The sequence below is a fragment of the Lineus longissimus genome, chromosome 1 (assembly GCF_910592395.1).
Source record: "Lineus longissimus chromosome 1, tnLinLong1.2, whole genome shotgun sequence".
In the NCBI taxonomy this organism is placed as follows: domain Eukaryota; kingdom Metazoa; phylum Nemertea; class Pilidiophora; order Heteronemertea; family Lineidae; genus Lineus; species Lineus longissimus.
Window position 1 is genome coordinate 24,191,395 of NC_088308.1, and position 18,542 is coordinate 24,209,936.

At 38.8% G+C, this 18,542-nt stretch overlaps 1 protein-coding gene across 1 annotated transcript in view; it reads left to right on the forward strand.

Moving 5' to 3' along the window:
* LOC135493373 (neuronal acetylcholine receptor subunit alpha-10-like) overlaps nucleotides 1-18,542 on the forward strand; it is a 208,254-nt gene continuing 189,712 nt past the window's right edge. The window contains exons 1-2 of the mRNA XM_064780689.1: nucleotides 1-217; nucleotides 7,122-7,147. The gene's annotated coding sequence lies outside the window, so the exon portion shown is untranslated. The remainder of the gene's footprint in view (nucleotides 218-7,121; nucleotides 7,148-18,542) is intronic.

Genomic DNA, 18,542 nt, shown 5'->3' on the forward strand with positions numbered 1-18,542 from the left:
GGCATCCTACAGGTGCATGTTGGCGTAAAGAGTCGATGCATTGAAAATATCACTCACTCCGAATTCCAACTTCTCCTTCTTATCTAAGTGATCATCTGGTGCTTCAGTTGAACTATTCCATTGCTAAAAGTTGGACCACGTGTACAAATAGTTTATGACTTCACATTGCGGAATAAAACTCGGGCGAAATCGGTTTTTTGGATGTCTCACTCTTTTTGTAAGTAACTATGTTTGTTAGCAATTTATTATACGTTTATGATGAATGCCATTAAAATGATATTGCTTGCATTGAATATGATGTTAAAAAATCAGCAATTGACGCTAGATATCGTTAGGTTTTGTGGCATTGATGGCCGAAATTGGCGAAACCCCTCCCAGCATTCATCGTGCGCAGCATGCAGGAGCACTTATTTTGAATGAAATGGCTTCAATACCTTTAAAACGCACAATGTATTACAAACAGAAAAGGGAGGTGGCAAATTACCTAAATGTTATATTGAAGAAATGAAGATATGATAAGTATTAAAATGTACTCTGTAGTGATTGCCTTTGCACGTACATGTCCCAATGCATTTTTGCCGTTTTTACTACTTTGTTGTAATGATGAATGATCAAGACTGCGTCGGCTGTTAACTAATATGAAAAAAAGAACAATAGGTTATTGTTATTTTTGGATATGTGGCTCATGAATACCACCTTCCTTTTTTATTTGATTGTTTCTTGATATGTACATTGTATCATGACTACGGAATCTCACTTTACTTAATATATCATCACCAGCACTGTTGCATGTCATTTGTAATGTGTGTTCTCCGTGGGATATACGATGCCTTTAATAGACCAATGTTGTCCCTCTTATCCAATAGCCATTGCAAAGACACAGTCTACACGTGTGTGATCCCTTTGCTGTTGTAAAATAGAAGTTCAGCAAGTTGCTTTTGTTGTAGATACTTTCAAATGTTTGTTTGTAATCCCGGAGATAAGAAAATTTGATTTGAACATTTCCACGTAGGCGAGCCAGTGAAAGGTAAACAGAAACCCCAGCATGAATGTTGGAATATTCATTTCAGGAGTCCTACTTTAAAACTGCCTGAAACGCTTACGATAACGAACAGCAGCTCCCTAACGTGCAGTAGTTCATGTAATGAACGGGTTGTAGAAGGGAACTGATAAATCAGAAAGGCCTTTCAACTGGCGATGAAATGAGTGAAATGTCAATTTTCTAAGTTCGATCCTTTGTCAAATTGATGATGTGAAGATCTCATCGATATTGAACTATCGGCTCTCTTGGGTCCATTTCATGAGTTAAGCAGTATCGGTCTCCCCGTTTCGCAGCCAGCAACTTCCAAAACAACCAGCTTTCTGTCTACCCCCAAATTGAATAAAGTACAAACAAATTGCAAATGGCTCCTGGCTTTCGGTAAATAATTTACCAAATTGCAGTATAACGACGATATCTCGGAGCTGAAAACGTTGAATCATCGTAACTTTGTTATCTCTTAAAAAACGATGGAATTTTCAACAAAAAAATCCTCAGATAAAAAGCTAGTTTGCATTTCACCTCGGGTATTATAAAGTGCTTGTTGGGATGTTTTAAATAAAAGTCGGCTGTAAGATTTAGAAGTAAAGGTTCTCATAAAGGTATGCTGGTAACACAATATAAAGGTATATATTTGTTTGAATCAAGTTAGAAAACATATTGCCATAAGGAATCTGTGATGAGCCTGGCATTCATTTCCTAACTATTTCAAATTTATTTTTGCAGCTGACTAAGAATAACATATGAACATGCAATTGATGATATGTCTTACTGGTGTTACACAACGGTTCAAGACGACGTTAGGAAGTTTGACAAATACTCAAATGCGACTCAGGCAGTTTTATATCTGACTTAGGCAATTTGATTTCTGAAAGCCATGACAACCCCATGTTGCTTGATGTAAAACTGCCTAAGTCACATTTGTTTGATTTAGGCATAAGGTAAATCTACCTAAGTCTCAAGCTTGACTTTAATAGGCAGTTGTAAGCCTATACTCTGAATTATATAATGTTCAGGGACGGAACCTCACCAACCTTTCTCGGTGATCGTGAATATGTTCTTGTTATACTTTTTTTGGATTCATTCAAAAATATAGGTCAATTGAGCATTGGTCAGTCAAGGACCATAATGTAGTAAGTTCCAAGCATTTAGATAAATAATCTGTTTGCACTATCATGTACATGTATATCAAATGCCGAGGGTTAAAGAAATAATTCGGCATTTTTTTCGCGCTACTTCCTGTGGTGATGACTGCCACTCTAGGTTTGATTACACCGTCATTTTCCGCTGTGAATATTAATCTGAGCATCATTCGGCCCACCGTGTCAGGGTAAGGTCAGCCGAAACCATCAATTATATCAAGTTTGACGGATACCCACCAAATCGGTGCTATGCTATTCAAACCTTATCGCCCAGCGTTCCGATAATGATGGATATTAATTACCGAGTAAAGGCCAAAATACTAATGCTGATTGACTCCTCTCCGAGAAATGGCGCCAAGCCTCGGGTAAGGAGAGAGTTGGAAGCGTTAGAGATTTCACAGTGGCTGAGCGGTGAATCTAGCTAAGGGCAAAATTGTGTGTAGATCGAACTATATACCATTACCCCTTTCTTTATCAGGTTCCGAGGTTCTCTCGTATTGACTTGATACAGGATGTTAAGCATAATTTTGCCTTCTTCCTATAGTATTGTCCATCGGGGGTAGGGTGAATTTAATATGGACGAATGTCTGGGGTATTGTCATATGGATCACCACTCATGGGCAATAACGTATCTTACAGAAGCATGGATTTTGATATGCTATTCGTCAGATGATCTTCAAATTCTTCTTCACTAAATTTGGGTGCAGGATGCAGATTGCAAACTTTGTAAATCTGACATTTGCTTTGGTTCCTTAATTTTGAAGTTACTTCGGGTTCATCTTCAGGATAGAAACAATACTGGAAATTTTAACAAACACTGTTGACAGATGATTTTTTACCTGTCTCAGATAAGCTATCACCTTGTAATTGTCTTGGTTAGGTTTCGAGAGACTTAAATTGGGGAATATCTTTGGTGCTCTCCCAGTCAGGATCTATCGTGTTTCTGGAATGTAAGAGAATCGCCTTAAGAACAACTCCCAAATGCACAATACCAGCAGTGTATGTCACTCATACACTGCTGGCAATACTAACGAGTAACCTTGCCGTTGGTGATCCGTGCAGTCTTCCAGGCCACTCGATGATAGTGCGTACACAGATAGACATGGCTTGCCTTCTGACAAGGGCTCTAAATCAAACCTGAAGGTTGAGAGACAAGTTAATATAGCATTAAGCTTCCTTTAATTAAATTATGAAGGATGCGTCCTAGCTGGCTTATATCAGATGATTGTTACTGTGGGGATTTGCTCACCCATCTTGTAACGGTATACAACGAAGGATTTGTAACATGAACATGTCAAGTTACATACGTTACATAGCTGTTCAGAACTTGACTCGAACGCTATATACCAAGTCACTGAAATTTTCTTGTAAACCTCAAAGTCTACGAAAGAAATTACTTTCTTTTGTTGGAGTTTGCCTAAAAAATTTAGACTTTTGTCGTTCAGTAAAATTTTACCATTCCGATTACCCTCAACGAGCACCGGATTTCAAAAGTAATGTTCTGCTGGCAAGATTGGCCAAGTCATCAAAGCTTTTGGTACAGATTTTATAAAGCTTTGATATGTAAACTTTTGATGAAAATTGAAATCAAAGTAGTTTTTCTTCACAAAACTAAAATAAACCATGCTGGTGTTCCGCGCTTCCATGGTATTATTGCTAAAGTGATACTTAACCCCTCGAGAAAACACACAAAAACACACTCCGTCATTGATTGCATTGGACCACAATTATAAGGTAGTGCCAGATATATAAATCTAAAATTGCATTACGTTACGTTCTGGCTGGTCTATCGGCCACGAAAATGGTGAGAATATAATGCTTGATTGACGAAGAATTCATAATTTATGAGTCGTTGGATTGCCATACCGAGTCAATCCTAATTGGAGAAAACCGAGGCTGAATTTAGTAGACACTTGATGACAAAGGTGTCACAAATTATTTATTTCCACTTCATTGTCATGATCGAGCCCCTCTCACCTCAATTTCTCTACTTCTCGGACATCAAATATTGAGGGAATTGGACCATTGTTCCTGATTATACTGTTGTGGTAAGACAGGTCAAGAATGGGAAATCAGAGCAAATATCAATAAATCATAGGAGTCTGAGTAGCCTGCACTGTTTAGTTTGCCTCACTGGGATTCGGCAAAGTTAGCATTGTGGATGCTGACCAACATTGGGGTGCTTGGCCTTATAAGCTTGAATGAACCATGAAAGACCACTGGTCTGATATGCGCGTAGGGTAGAGCGACCGGGAAACAAATTAGGTTTCACCAACCCTGTATGCACATTTAATCAAAGGTCTTCGGTATCGAAAGCCGTAGAGTCGAAGAATAGGAACCTGGTCATTAATTACTTTCAACTCGGAAAACAAGCCCTTTGATACATGATCTGTTGTGCAGTGGCAGCAATACCTCAGATGCATGTGTTACAGCAGTTTTTTAGACCCAAACAAGCAAACATCTCTGAACATCAACTTTGTACGCAGGTAACTCAGCCGTTGCCTCTTAAGGTTCCGTTGGCAATCCATGGGTTTTCTCCACAGTGTTAGCTAATCTTAAACTTGGAAAAGGTAAAAATTATGCCACTTATCTCGATCTGCGCCATACAACACACTGGGCGATCAGAGGATTCCCTCCATCAGACATTCAATTTAATTGAGTCACACCCTGACGTCTTTCATTAACTCTTCAACTAAACCTGGTATATACATAATGCATTTTCCATATCATTTCATACATATATCCACTAGGTATCGCAGTAAACTTGGTATGAAATGATGGTGAGACGGGAGGATCTCCACAACGAATTGTGTTTACCAAAAGGTGGCTTATCAGTTCTTATCAGTAGACTGACGGTGATCGCTTGTCCGCTTCTACTTGAACATCTTCATTTGCACACTGAAAGAGTAGGCCGTCGGTATCTGAGTTACCTTTGAAATATTCCTATGGAATGATTCACGTTTGATTTTAAGAAGCAAACAAAGAAATTAGTTGCTGAGAAATTCCGTGATACCAAAAAAGTGGTCAGTGAAATACAAGCCTAAATGTTAACAGCGACCTTATCTAGAACTTAACATTTGACACAATTTCATGCCTCTCTTACGATATGCTTCTACCGAGTGGTGCAGTATTTTCGCAGAATCTAAGCACTTCACCATCAAATCCCAATTCATAATACGTGAACTTGATGTCGTTAGGTTGACTACAAGTCGCGTTTTTTGTCGATAAACCTAACAAAGGTAAAAACATATTTCAGATGATCTAGCCATACGCTTTTACCAAGTATGGATTAATCTATACTTGCTTTTACTAATGTTACAAGAGAAATCCCCTCTTGAAATTGTATAACTGTCTCGTAGTCGTACCACATATCATTTTATTTGGAAAGTAGTGATTGTCATCCGAAGACCAGTGATTTATACCAACACCGAATCGAGTGGGACCAGTCTCGAGAACGTGACCAAGAGAGACAGAATCATGCCAGTCACATACATAACTGCTACAAGAAAAGATAGAGATTTAGAAATAAATTGGACTGGGTAATCGGACCATACCTTGTCAAATCTGCTCCGAATTGATGTGTACTTGTGGGAATCTTGGCTTTGGATGAAGAATTACCGCCCGAGTTGGCACATTGGCTTGATGGTCCCATCACGGAGTAATCTCCACGACTTGGCCACTGGCTTGTGGTAAACTAACTACTGGCGGAAATTGGATTCTCAACTATAGATATATATATATATTATTATGATTTCAAATTCTTTGTAAAAGTTCCCTCAAAAATATAACATGTGAAGAAAATATTTTGTACATGTCTTACATGCGGTAGAAGTTGATAGGTGGCTGAGGAGGGCTGTATCCATCTAAACTTTAATACGAATCCCAGACGGCAGTCAGAAATCGTATTCTTTCGTCATTAATCACGTGGATGGTAAAAATATCGTGCATTGTCTTTTTTTTTAGGAATGCGAAATTCCTCAACTAACGTCACCAGTAGGGTTTTCAGATTCGTGTTCTCTAGTACATGTAAAGTGCTACAGCGTAGTACAGTAGTACAGACCTGCGATATTTCAGGGGTAGCCTATAAGCATATTTTTGCTCTAAACATGATAACTGACCGTGCAAAGAACGGACTGAGGTTTCTTCTGCTCGCCCAGATGGAAAGTTCGGTCCGATCAATTGGCGATTGCTGTCGTTTGTCGTGGAAGATCCAGTATAGTAGCTGGTCATGGATTTGTGGTAGAATGGTTTTCTTAGTTGTGAGGAGGTAAATGTTCATTCAGAATCATACCTTGCAATACGACTGATTAGCCTCCTGATAATTTGATGAGAATTCGATATCTTGATTACTCTAAGTTCATGGCTAAACATACAATGTCGTTGACGTAAGGGCATATCCACCTGTCTTAACTACTAACACGTGATGAAGATGCTTAATTAGATGTCTTAAACATGAGTAAAATGTCTAAAGATGTTTTACTTCCTTGGTTTGCCAGGCGAGTGATTGTAAACAGAATCCTTTGATTTCTAACATCTGAAGGAGGGATAATGGCTTGCTTAGCTTGGGGATGCGGAGGTGTGAGATAGGAACCATGTGTAGCCCGTGGCATTGATACTAAACATTCTCGTGTAACCAGCAATATACTCTCGATTTTGAACATGACATATGAGCGAAATAAAACCTGAATCTCAGGATGGATACCGAATCGAGACTAAGCTAAGTTTTATTGGTCTTTGCCTTGTTCCTTTGTGTACCGCTGGTTACTGTAAGCCTTTACCTTCCTCGGCAATATTGTACAAAAACATGGAAACACTAGGGCACACCTTCGGTTTTCTCACAAAGAACTGCTACACAGTCGTCATCTTTGTGATAACAGTGATGTTGCATGGAGGGAGATTTCTTTGTATTGGACTATAATTTCCAGATAATTTATTTTCAGGACGGAGTCACGAACAGGATCCGGAGGTAAGATTATTATAACCTGGCCAAAGTAACGATTACGTCCATGAGATTTTCTGGCAACCTGAGGTAACATAGTAAAGTGTGTTCAACTACTCTGGTTCCGCGAACTCGCTAAGATATCTTAAAAACCAAGAGATCAAAAAGTACAGAAAGGTATTTGCTGTGATTTATTTCTTGAGACTCCCCAACACAATCGTCTCGCTAAAATGGTCCACCACGCGTTGTCGATATCATGCACAGGTTATTTGAAGTGATGGTTTTACAAAGGGCACGGATGACACGTTCAAGTAGCTGTTATTACTACTAGATGTTGAGCTATACTTTCTTTATAGGCCGTGAATATATCATTTTATGAGCTGAATTGATCTTTTGAGTAGAACGATGAGAATTGCTCCTATCTGACGAGGTACAGGTCCCCTCCTGGCGTGATGCCGCATGTAATTGCCGGGTTTCATCAAGTGATAAATGGACCATTTGCTGGTGTCTCTCTGCAAAAGATTAAGCATAAATAGCTTGCGGTAGATCGACGAAACTTCTATCCCTCCCGAAAATTCATAATGCTGGGCCATTACACTAAAATAATATCCCCCTTCCTTGAATTTGTAACATTATTTGGACACGAGCCACAGATGATGTTACATTGGCAGCTGTCGTAATGCAACTCAATGCAAACTACCAGATCATCTCCCAAAATCAATATGATTTGAAAAGGCAGGAAATAGAGTGACTGTTCAATGCCTCAACCTGAATTAAACGGGGTCGAAAGGAAATTGAATGATCCTTTACAAAAGAGTCTTACTAGGATGGCCAATGTAAGACGACGGGAAAAGAAATTATTCAGGCGGGAAACCTTCAAGCCGTGAGGAGTGCTACTCTCGTGCATGTTTTGTGTTGGTCACATCAACAACTGCAACAAATTGTAGTTGCGAGACACCAGCTACCGTGATCCTAACGACAACATGTTAAAAAGAGAATCATCACCATTATTAAGGCAGATTTGTTCGATCACTTAACTTTCAGAATCGTACCACAACACTATCTCAATTACGAGATGCCCCACACCAGGCACGACGATGGTCCGTATGACATATAAATTGGATGGCCCATCGACAGTGCGGGGGTATTCTTAATGTCTACCTGCCAGTTGAAACATTGCAGATTTCCTGGGCTGCTCCCATAATGGCTTGCTGGCTCGAACATTGACAGATTGAGTAATGAATATAACCTGCATCGGCCATGCTTTCATATTCATCACCACGACGATGGATTCTTCAGCGCCGGTGTAGAAGTTTAAAATGTCCTGGGATAGAATGTCCGGGAAACAATGGATTCTATTATGCGCTTTAATCTCTGAGCTATTGGCGGTCATGGCCTCTATAGAACCAGATAGCGGAATACAATAGGGCCGGACACTTTTTCCAGGGGGACATTTTCTTCTTTTACACCGGTCATCATTCTCTTATTTGGCAACCGTCTCGGAGTTGGTTTGATTGGGCGATTGCCTTTCAGCATATGTGTTTTGATTTCATCAAACTATCGACTATCAACTATCAACAAGATGTACTTTTTAATGGTGCATCCTACAGGTCCCAAAAGGTTAACATTTATTTGTCTCTGCGGTGAAAATGAGGATGAAGTTGTCTGAACACTTTTGATGACCTAAATTGATACTATTATTGATGTTATGATTTCATTTCATTTCGAATTTCATTTGGAATCTAGCCATCTGTTGACTGATCCAAGGCGGACAGGCCTAAGATAAGCCCATGGGCTCGCTTATGCCAACACTTCATCCCTGGCTTGTCGCCCAGAGCCAAAGTTACTCCTGTGATTCATAATTAGAATTATCATGTCACCTGATGCAACGTACATCAATTTTCATTTTTTATGTTTGCTTTCCCGAACTATCCCAATACATCATCTTGTACCTGACACAAATTCGAATGGGAATAGATAGCTGCATGTCGTTTGCTGACCCAGGTTGCAGCAGACGTCATTGGATTTCTGTTTGTAGCTGTGAGAATATGACTCTTCATCTACGCTTGATTGCTGAGTACATCAACCGTGCTGCCAAAAAAGCAAATGCTTGATATAGGCATGTTTTGAACTGATATGATGCATCCGAACAGTGATTGCGGTGACCAGTAGGCATCAACATGAACGTGTGTACATGTAAACCGCCATCTTTATTTCATGAATTTCGTGAATAACCTCAAAACGAATGAATCAACAGAAAGAAAGGGCACATCGAAGTACAAGTCGTTACAAGCAAGACATTCTAGGTTGTTACTGGTACATATGTACTCCAGTGGTGACGTATTCGTAAAGCCATTTCAGCAATGCTGAGAAATAGGTGTTTAGGTCCTCATTCTATGTGCTTATCTGTTTAAGATCTATGAAATAAATGTGGTTTGAATGGTTTGGTACACTAGAGTCGCGACCAATTATCTATTTTTCACTACCACATACGAGATTTTAGTTGCTTCTAAAACGTCGATTTGTCGTGTAAACGATCAGTATGTCTGGTGGAAAACAGTTGAAGACGAATGTTTTCACAGATGCCTTAGTTAGATTAGGATTGAATGCGTTTTGAACATTGCAGAATTAAACTAAACTCTACACTAAACCCGATCAATTGATCGGAAGAATGATTGATAAACTCATGATGCAACGAAATGTGGTCACCATGTCTCACAATCCGTGGTATTAGTCATGACCTTCCTACAAGAAATGGTTGAGCGAAGCGGACAGATACACCAAAGTGACGACAATAGCATTTTCGCTCTGTAATCATTTTCGCCACAGGACTAACCCTGTCACCATCTCGTGCAATTGGACGATCGATCTCACTAATGTGTTTTTGACCATGGCCAGGGATGGCACGACCATCCGGAGGTGGCCCATTGGATATGCTTTGACTGAATCATTTGCCCTTTGACATTAAAGAAGCATCTTCCAATCATTTTAAAGGAATATAAATGGGGTTTGCCTATCCAGACCTTTTATTTAAATTGATATTTGCGGTGCCCTTTGATGGCACACGTTCAATGAGATGGTGTTTGTTTGACGCTGTTTTTGGATTGCGTCTCTCCTTAGTTTATAGTATGTTGTAGGACCAACATTGAATCGAAACAAATACAAAACTCAACAAGAACAAAAAGTAAGGCTGTATTAACTTGACGTTTCCTTTAACAGGGAGGAGATGCTACTACAGTTAGGGGCCAATCAGGTTTATTGGCTATTAGTCTTACCTTTGATCTTCTAGTTACGCAATAATATTTTAATATCCTTATCTGTCCGTGCTATATGTTCATGTCTCGATTAATTCAAACTCGGAAAAACACCGCTATCTTTAATTCATACTCTCTCTAATCTCGGCTTGAGCAACATCCATAACTGTTGTGCCGGCTTTGACAGCCTTTCTGATGGTTTGATGCTAATGGATCCTAGCCACAGGAGTTTGGCCTACATCGCTGTGTCTGACTTAGCCGGCCATGGATTTATCTCGGACTGCATGGTAAATGCGAAGATTTATGATGTTCTATGCGCGGAAAGAGAAATATTTGCAATGATGATGCTTACCGATAATCCTTGTAGGGGGTATGTAGCAACCATGCCGACAAGTTCGCATTATCGAAGATAGAAAGAATCATTGGTTCGATCTAGTAAGTTGAAATTTCAAGTTTGATAACTCTAGTGTTTTATGGACGGAAACAACTGCATGTAAGTGTCTTTGTAGATATCTGCTCTTTTTTTATTTGGTGCTTGGTCATTTACTTATGAAACAAAAAATATAGTAGAAAGATATACTATATATTCCTTTCTAAGAAAAGACTTTGCTGTGACAGTAAACAATTAACCTGTAGCACGGAGTTGATCCACTATTTCAACGATTAACATTTAAATATTGATGAATTCCACGAGTCTTCGTCCGTTTGCCACTTCCTTGAATAAATCGTCATGCATCTCAAGTAGAGTTGTCCTTGAGCTTTCCCTGTATTTGAGAGTGTGGGTAAAAACTTGTGTCCCTGACAATTTACATAGATTGGACGCAGGTAGTGACAACGATAAGTCTGAGCAGACGTTTTTCAGCATTTGTTGCAGTGACTTTGATCCGTTCGGCAAAGCAATTAACTCGGTAATCAAACGGGTGATTCGTGCCATCATCCGATCAGTCCATTCACCCATCTCTGCATTTTTCGTATGAATTGTCGCTCAGACCTTTAAATAAAAGCAATTCAAAGACGTAATTTAACCGTCATTTTAATTCCATCAAGGACCATGTTTCATCTACTCTTCACAGCTGTTATTGTCGCTATGGCTAGCAGAAAGGATATATATTATCTCTGACAACTCACTAAACAAATGGCCAAGGGACTAACTACTCTCCATCAATTCTCGAGTATAATTCTATTCTAGCCTTACCAGACGGCTCGTTATCGCTTCTTGACAAATTAGTTTTTCATGAAATTTTAGCTGTCGAAGACTATTATCACGGGGTCAATATCGGATACTAGTAATTTACATCAAGTAAAATTGACCCATTCAAAAGTGAACTTCACTTTTGAGTAAAGTTCGAATTGTCTGATTAGTTGCGGCAAAAAGGCAAGCCTTGCTTATGCTTGTTGTTGGTGATTTAATGTTACATTACCATGGAATTGCAATGATTTATTACGGTTTAAGCATTGGATTGACTCCATGAAAATTCCAATTGCAAACTGTGCTGTGCAAAGCATGCTAGGATAGAACTATGCATGATAGGTAGATGAGAAGATAACAAATAAATCAAAAGGTCAAATCAAAATGGCAGTGAAATAAAGAAAGTTGTAATATTTAAAGCACTAATAACTAAAACCCTAGTCACACTTTTGGTGAAATTAATAACATTCCTTATCATGGGCTATCTGTTTTCATTTCCCTCTAAAGCTAACGGAGCTAACGGGTGGTTGTGTCTTACAACAGTTTTCGCGGTTGATGTTGTTGCCTCGGAAGCACCGCATTGACTATTTAACGATTAGCTCAGCGATGGCACTACTGAGACCAATCTTTCGCTTGGCCGGGATCGAGTGAAGCATCAATAGAACACCGATTTGTTCGCGAGAACGAGTAAGGCTGATCCGTTCTTAAGGTGCAAGTTCTATCGAACGGCCTCAATTTGGTGATACCCTAATTTCTGGCTATTCTGAAAACTTGCACTCAGTGGACTTGGAGTTAATTTTCAAATGTGACAAGTTGGGTTAAAGTACTTTTCGGGTCTACGCCACGTGCTTTTCAAAAAGATTCTTGTTTGATGTGTTGGAAGCGAATCACTGATCGTACGATTAACTGAAGTATATCCGGGTTATTTGGATAAACACCCTCTATATCTCTCTTATAAACTGCCAATTTCATAGAGAAAATCGCATGCATCGTGAAGGACAAACAACTTTACTAGAATTTCGGCTCTAAAGTATTATCTCAATGAAGAGTCGTTCAGTTCGGGATAACTCGCGATGGAGTACCTGGAGATGATGCAAGTGTGATTCACATTCTCTGCTGCCAAAGGTAACACGTCACTTCTCTTTTTCTCCTAAACTGTGAGTTGCAGAGCAGAGCCCGTTTCAGAACATAGCCCACTGTTAGATATTAAAATCTCGTCGACATACATTTTCTGTTGAACATCTAAAGCTATTTTGGTTCCAAGCCACATTCCTGTAAAGTCGTGCCGATTTGACAATCTAGGTGCGTTTTTTAAATCGTTAAATCCATCGTTCGTTTCGTGCTTTTTGTTGGTGTTATCCAATAGTCGCGTTACAAAAACTGGCAATGATACATGTATGTTGACGAATCTGATTTAGCTACATCGATTTGCGTTTCTGGACATTTAGATATTCAGAAGCGAACTTATATTGACCGTTGATATTGCAAATTACGAATTGCATTTTATTTTGGCATAACAGCGTTGTGTGGATAGAGGTTTTGCAACTGCTTGACCAAATGCATTAAAGCTGGAGCAGTTTCAAACTTGTGGTATCAGCATCTGTTGAAGAAATGTGGGTGTTGACTAGTCATGCTATTTACTACTCTCAAATCAGCACTTTGCAATCAGTAATAAAATGAGCATAAAACAAGGAATATTTATGTGAAAAGCTATTTTTTTATAAATTCGCCCCGTTAAAAGGTAGACCCAGACAAGCGTGTTTGGCTCTATATAAATTACTGGCAGATTGCAGACATATGATTCGATAAATATTCCATACAACGTTAATACTGTTTATTTGAATGATCTATTGGTCATAGTTACCAATCAACCAAATTCATTAAGAGTTGGAATAATTCATGGATATTCCTATTGCCTAAAATGCAGAGCTTTTACGTCAAATAAAGGTAAAATAGCCCGCCATAAAACCGCCAATGGTCGTGGCTATGTGACCGTTAAGTGTGGTAGATGTGGGAACAAGAAAAGTAGTTTTGTTAAGAGGTAATTTAACAAAAATATCATTATGTAAATATGAAGAGGATGTACAAATATGTACCCTTAAAAGAGTACTTTAACAGACGTGAGAACCAATGGGGTCCTGAACCTGACTTCGTCATGAGAGCAAAGCTCGAACAGGGTTTTATTCGACCTAGGGAAGGTTTCCCTTCTTCTATCCCTGCTTCTTCCCAAAGTGACAAGTATTCTACACTTCCTGTTGCGCCTATGAGTTGTACCCATGTGCCTATGAACACATAACCAAGAATAAATCAGTATGACACAAGGACTGAAACTGATGCCGTATTATGCCATAATTGTAAAAGATGGATGCTGTTTGAATACAAAAGAGATTTAAACCCAATGAGGCATGGTGATACGTTTACATACAAGTTCTGCATCAATTGTAGTGCGATTGTAAGTCTCCGATAATTTTGAAGGTTAAAACCCAAATGTACCTCTGTTGCTGTTTGCCAGGGGATTTTTCGCCACTCAATTCCTTGCCAATATATAATCATAAAGACTTTTAAGAAATCATAGGAAAAACTTGTATAATCGTAATCTTATTCCTTGCCTTAAATCATTCAGTTTGTCATACAAGTTCAGTTTAATTTCAAATTTCAATTCCAGGGGATTGTTTGTCAGAGAATTGACAGGTCATATCAAACTAATCAAGAGATTAGGGAAACTTACAACATACATGTATGTAGACTTAATGAAATTTAGAAAATATTCCATGAAATGTTCATGAATATACATTTCTGAATAAAGTAATAAAAAAGACAGTGTATTTGTCTTTCTAATATTCTCATTCCTGTGAGGTCAGGTCTCTGAAATACCCTGATTGGTATTGAGACTTTGTCTCAGTAGCTGGAGACTTTTATGTCATGGACACATTCCATCTCAGGGCTACTGTATTGTGGTTGCTCGTGAGAACGCCAAACTGGAATATTTGTCTTTAACTGAATGTTCATACCGCGGACGAAAAGCCTGCTAAGATTATGAGATTTGCCATCATGAAGTACAGTGCTACTAACATAATGTTTGAATCTTGTCAGATTTCACCAGAATCTTAAAAGAATCGCATGAAATTGTAAAAATATTGAAGTTAAGCATTTCCAGGATCTTATCTTAAATTTCGTCCCTTGTAATTCTGACAATCTGTCCTTTTCTGGATAAGCTTTTGATAACAAGCTATCAAAATATCGTCGATCATATCCATTAACGTAAGAGCTCCGGTCCTGGCCAGCCTTCAACAAAGTAACTAGCCAACGCCCTACAGGTACATTGATTATTGATCCAAATTAATCAGAGTAATTGTAAGATAATGGATGGTCCTCAGCAAGTGTCATATAAACCTTTGGTACTACGCCATTATCACGATCTCTACTTTATGTAATATCATACGATCAAATTACCGTCCAAAAATCTTTCTACGTCAAATACGATACCAACACTTCCCCCTAGTCAATCGAGACCACAAGAACTTGTCACTAACTGCACTCACAGACTAAACTTATAATTTATTTTCTGTTGAATATAAAGAATAAAAAACAACAACTTATATTGAGCCCATATTAGTTTTCCCCTTTAACACAGTTTATCGAAATACTCCTAGAAAATATAACTTTTAAAAAAACCGTTCGAAATCGAAAATGTAATCATCTTCTTTTCTTGGATAGTTTTGTCTACGTGTACACGTGCTAATTACGTCTCTTTAAATACGTTTCAACATGAACATACGATCCGATACCATTAATGGATATTCAGTAATACGCAGATAAATTGACTTCTAAGAAGAGGAATGGTTTAAATGAGGAGCACAACAGTAAGAACAACAGTTAAAATGTAGCTAGTTATAGATATTAAGGAGCTTTAATGAGACACTTGAATGTACACCATGCCTTGAAAGTGCACTGGCAATGCAGCTACCAGTCTTATACTGTCTTATACTGTCGGAGGTCAAAGACGGAATCGTAACATTTACGAGTAACAGAAAGAGAGTTTATCAGCGCTCTCCCCAATAGCAATTTTGGCTTGGTATATAGTTGAAATAATGTTAGTACTTCTTAATAATTATTATGCTTCATTTGTAGTATTTGCACATCAAAAGGGCCGGGCTTGTGGCTTTCTATTTCCCATCACAGAACATTGTTGATCCAAGTGGAAACATTTGCGTGTTCCGTGCTTGTGATGTCATGTACAATATCTCTCCCTATTGGTCACAAATCAGAGGCCATACAATATGTAAATAATATGAATAATGGCTGTAATCTTCACCATGTTCTACAGAAATGCAGGCAGTATCACTGGATGGAGGCCAAACATGTGATCTAATGACATCTTTCCCACAGACGTCCATGTCCGGGGCTTCACACACCAGTACTGTAGTGTGTTACCTCCTGTTAATAGATTACATTATTTGACCATTTTACCTTTTTTAAAGTGACAGTGGTGAAGATATAAAAAAATCAATAATCAGCACATAATTCTAAAAATCTCAAGATAAAAGGATATCTACGATGTCTTTTTATATATTATTTGTAGATAGTCCTATTTGTAGATATTTCCAAAAATATTTTTCGTATCTACTAGTTTTTTTCAAATTTCTTTTTTTCAGTTAAAAGAGAAATATGGGGGAAAGAATGTTTTTTGGACAAGTTTATAGAAGTGGCTTCACATATACATAGAGTTAATGTCTATTGGACGTCCATTCAGGTACGCATTTTACATCAATCAACATCAACTTCAGTAGCGGACGACTGACTCAAACATCTTTGGTCAGATGCGCACCGGATTTCTCCCTCATGCTGTCATGGTCAACATGCTTTAATTGCAATTCCGGAGTTGGAATCAATTTTTTTTTCTGATGATGACTGGTCTAAAAGGGTACGTTATGTATTTGCTATAGGACAAAGAAGACGCCATTCTGTTTAACTGCTGTGTCCAAATAGCGGCATCCAGCTTGTGTTGTAGTGCTTGATCAATAAATCTGAATGTAGCCGTCGCTCATATTGTCAGGGACATTTGGACCCCTTGTTCCGCAAACCAACGGCACATCATCGATAACTAATCATATAACTCCCGTGCAAATTCTATTACCTGATGGTCACACCAGAAGGAGACCAATCAGGCTGGCCATACCCACAGATCGCTGTCAAGCTAACGTAATTTCAGTCATTTGGCAACTGGGCAAACTGGTACATCTTCCCATTGATTGCAGTAGGGTTATAAAATGTGTCTGTTGCGTGGCGGGTACTTGCAGTGGAAGGCCTTACAAAGTTCACGGGATGTTCAGTCCTGCAGAATGGGCTGTAAGATTTTAGAGCACAATCTGCGGTTATACTTCATGGAATTTAAATGCATTGTTGAAAATTGGCAGTGGTTTGATAAAGAGACTATAATTCATTCGAAGTATGGTGGCTACTTCCTTCCCATGTCGTGATGCGGTTCCAACTAATTAGAATCCAATGGAAAATGAATCGATCTGAATCACTGGTTTGTTCATTGATTGAATTGATATTCTCCTTTAATTATTGCTGTGAATAGCGATACCTTCTCCAGCTCCCTCTTGATGGCTCAAAAGCGGTGTGTAATCCCTGTTCATTTAACCAAAACTCGCTGCACCTTTTGTGCATTCACTGTGAGATTATTTTAGTCCTCGTCAGGATGAGGTGGTTTTTGCAGGAAGGTATTGAACCTTTCAGTTCCAATTAAATATCATGCCGTTCTATTCATCATCCTTTTCTATTCCGATCATCTGTGGAACGTCAATGGAAAGTTTTGCCATCGGATTCGACATATCTGAAATGTCGAACCTTCAATTGAGTATAAGTATCGTAGGTAAGAAAAATACCAAGAACAGTCAAATCTTCAAGTGAGAAGTACCGTGGGTATTAAGTTAACTACCAAAAACAGCCAATATGACTAATTGCCAGAAAATGTTAATTGAGAAAAGTCCTCTTAACATGAAGCTAAAGACAAAAAATACATAACGTTAGCATTACAGGTTATCGTGGTTGCTTTTCCCCACACCATTTCCACAAACCAATGACACTGATGATTACCGCAAATTGGCTCCAGATACTTTTGTTGACTCGACTATCACCAGATACGGTATCTACATTGGTTCTACAAACATCGGAGATTGTTATGACCAATTAGGAGGCTGTTTCCTTATTATTTGCTGGTACCTGTTCGCCATTCTAACCAAATCGTTAGTACCTCTCGAATATCGGGTGATATGTATTCCTTGTACGTGTCACATTAGTAAAATGACCACTTAAGGATTAGTGAGGTTGTGGGGGAAATAATGGGATGTCTGATAAACGAACGTTGACATGCTATGTTTGGACGATTCGGTGACTTGATGCGGAGTGATGCCTGTTGCAGTCATCTGAGACGACGATTCTTGCCCACATTCGTGGTACGAGTGCGTGACTCTTATTGCGCATCTTGATCACCAAGGCGTTTGCATATTCTATTCATATACTAGAGTTAAAGCATTAGATCATAAGGAGCATGAAGCCCATTGCGTCTCTTTGCAACATTTCAGTTTCACCTTTTGATGACGAACCGCAACCACAAAATTTGAACTACAATCCTTCACCCTTAATCCTTTTATCCGTCATGCTACATGTAGGTCATGGCAATTCGTCTCAAAAAATGCACGTCCCTCTCCTCCCTGACCCAAGTAGCTATCATGACTTACATTATTTATTTATCGACAACCCACTGGACTGCCTTTAATCTATGTCACTGCTATTTCTATTACATTCTTATTTTTATTAGCATAAGCGGATTTACGCGGTAATTGCAATTTCAATACGCAAGATTATGACACTGATCGATTTCTTGTACCCCGCTTTGAAGAAAGGATGAGGCGGAGGTTGACACAGATACGGGAGTCGATAGCGAGTCGCTGTGTAGCTGTACACCCATTTC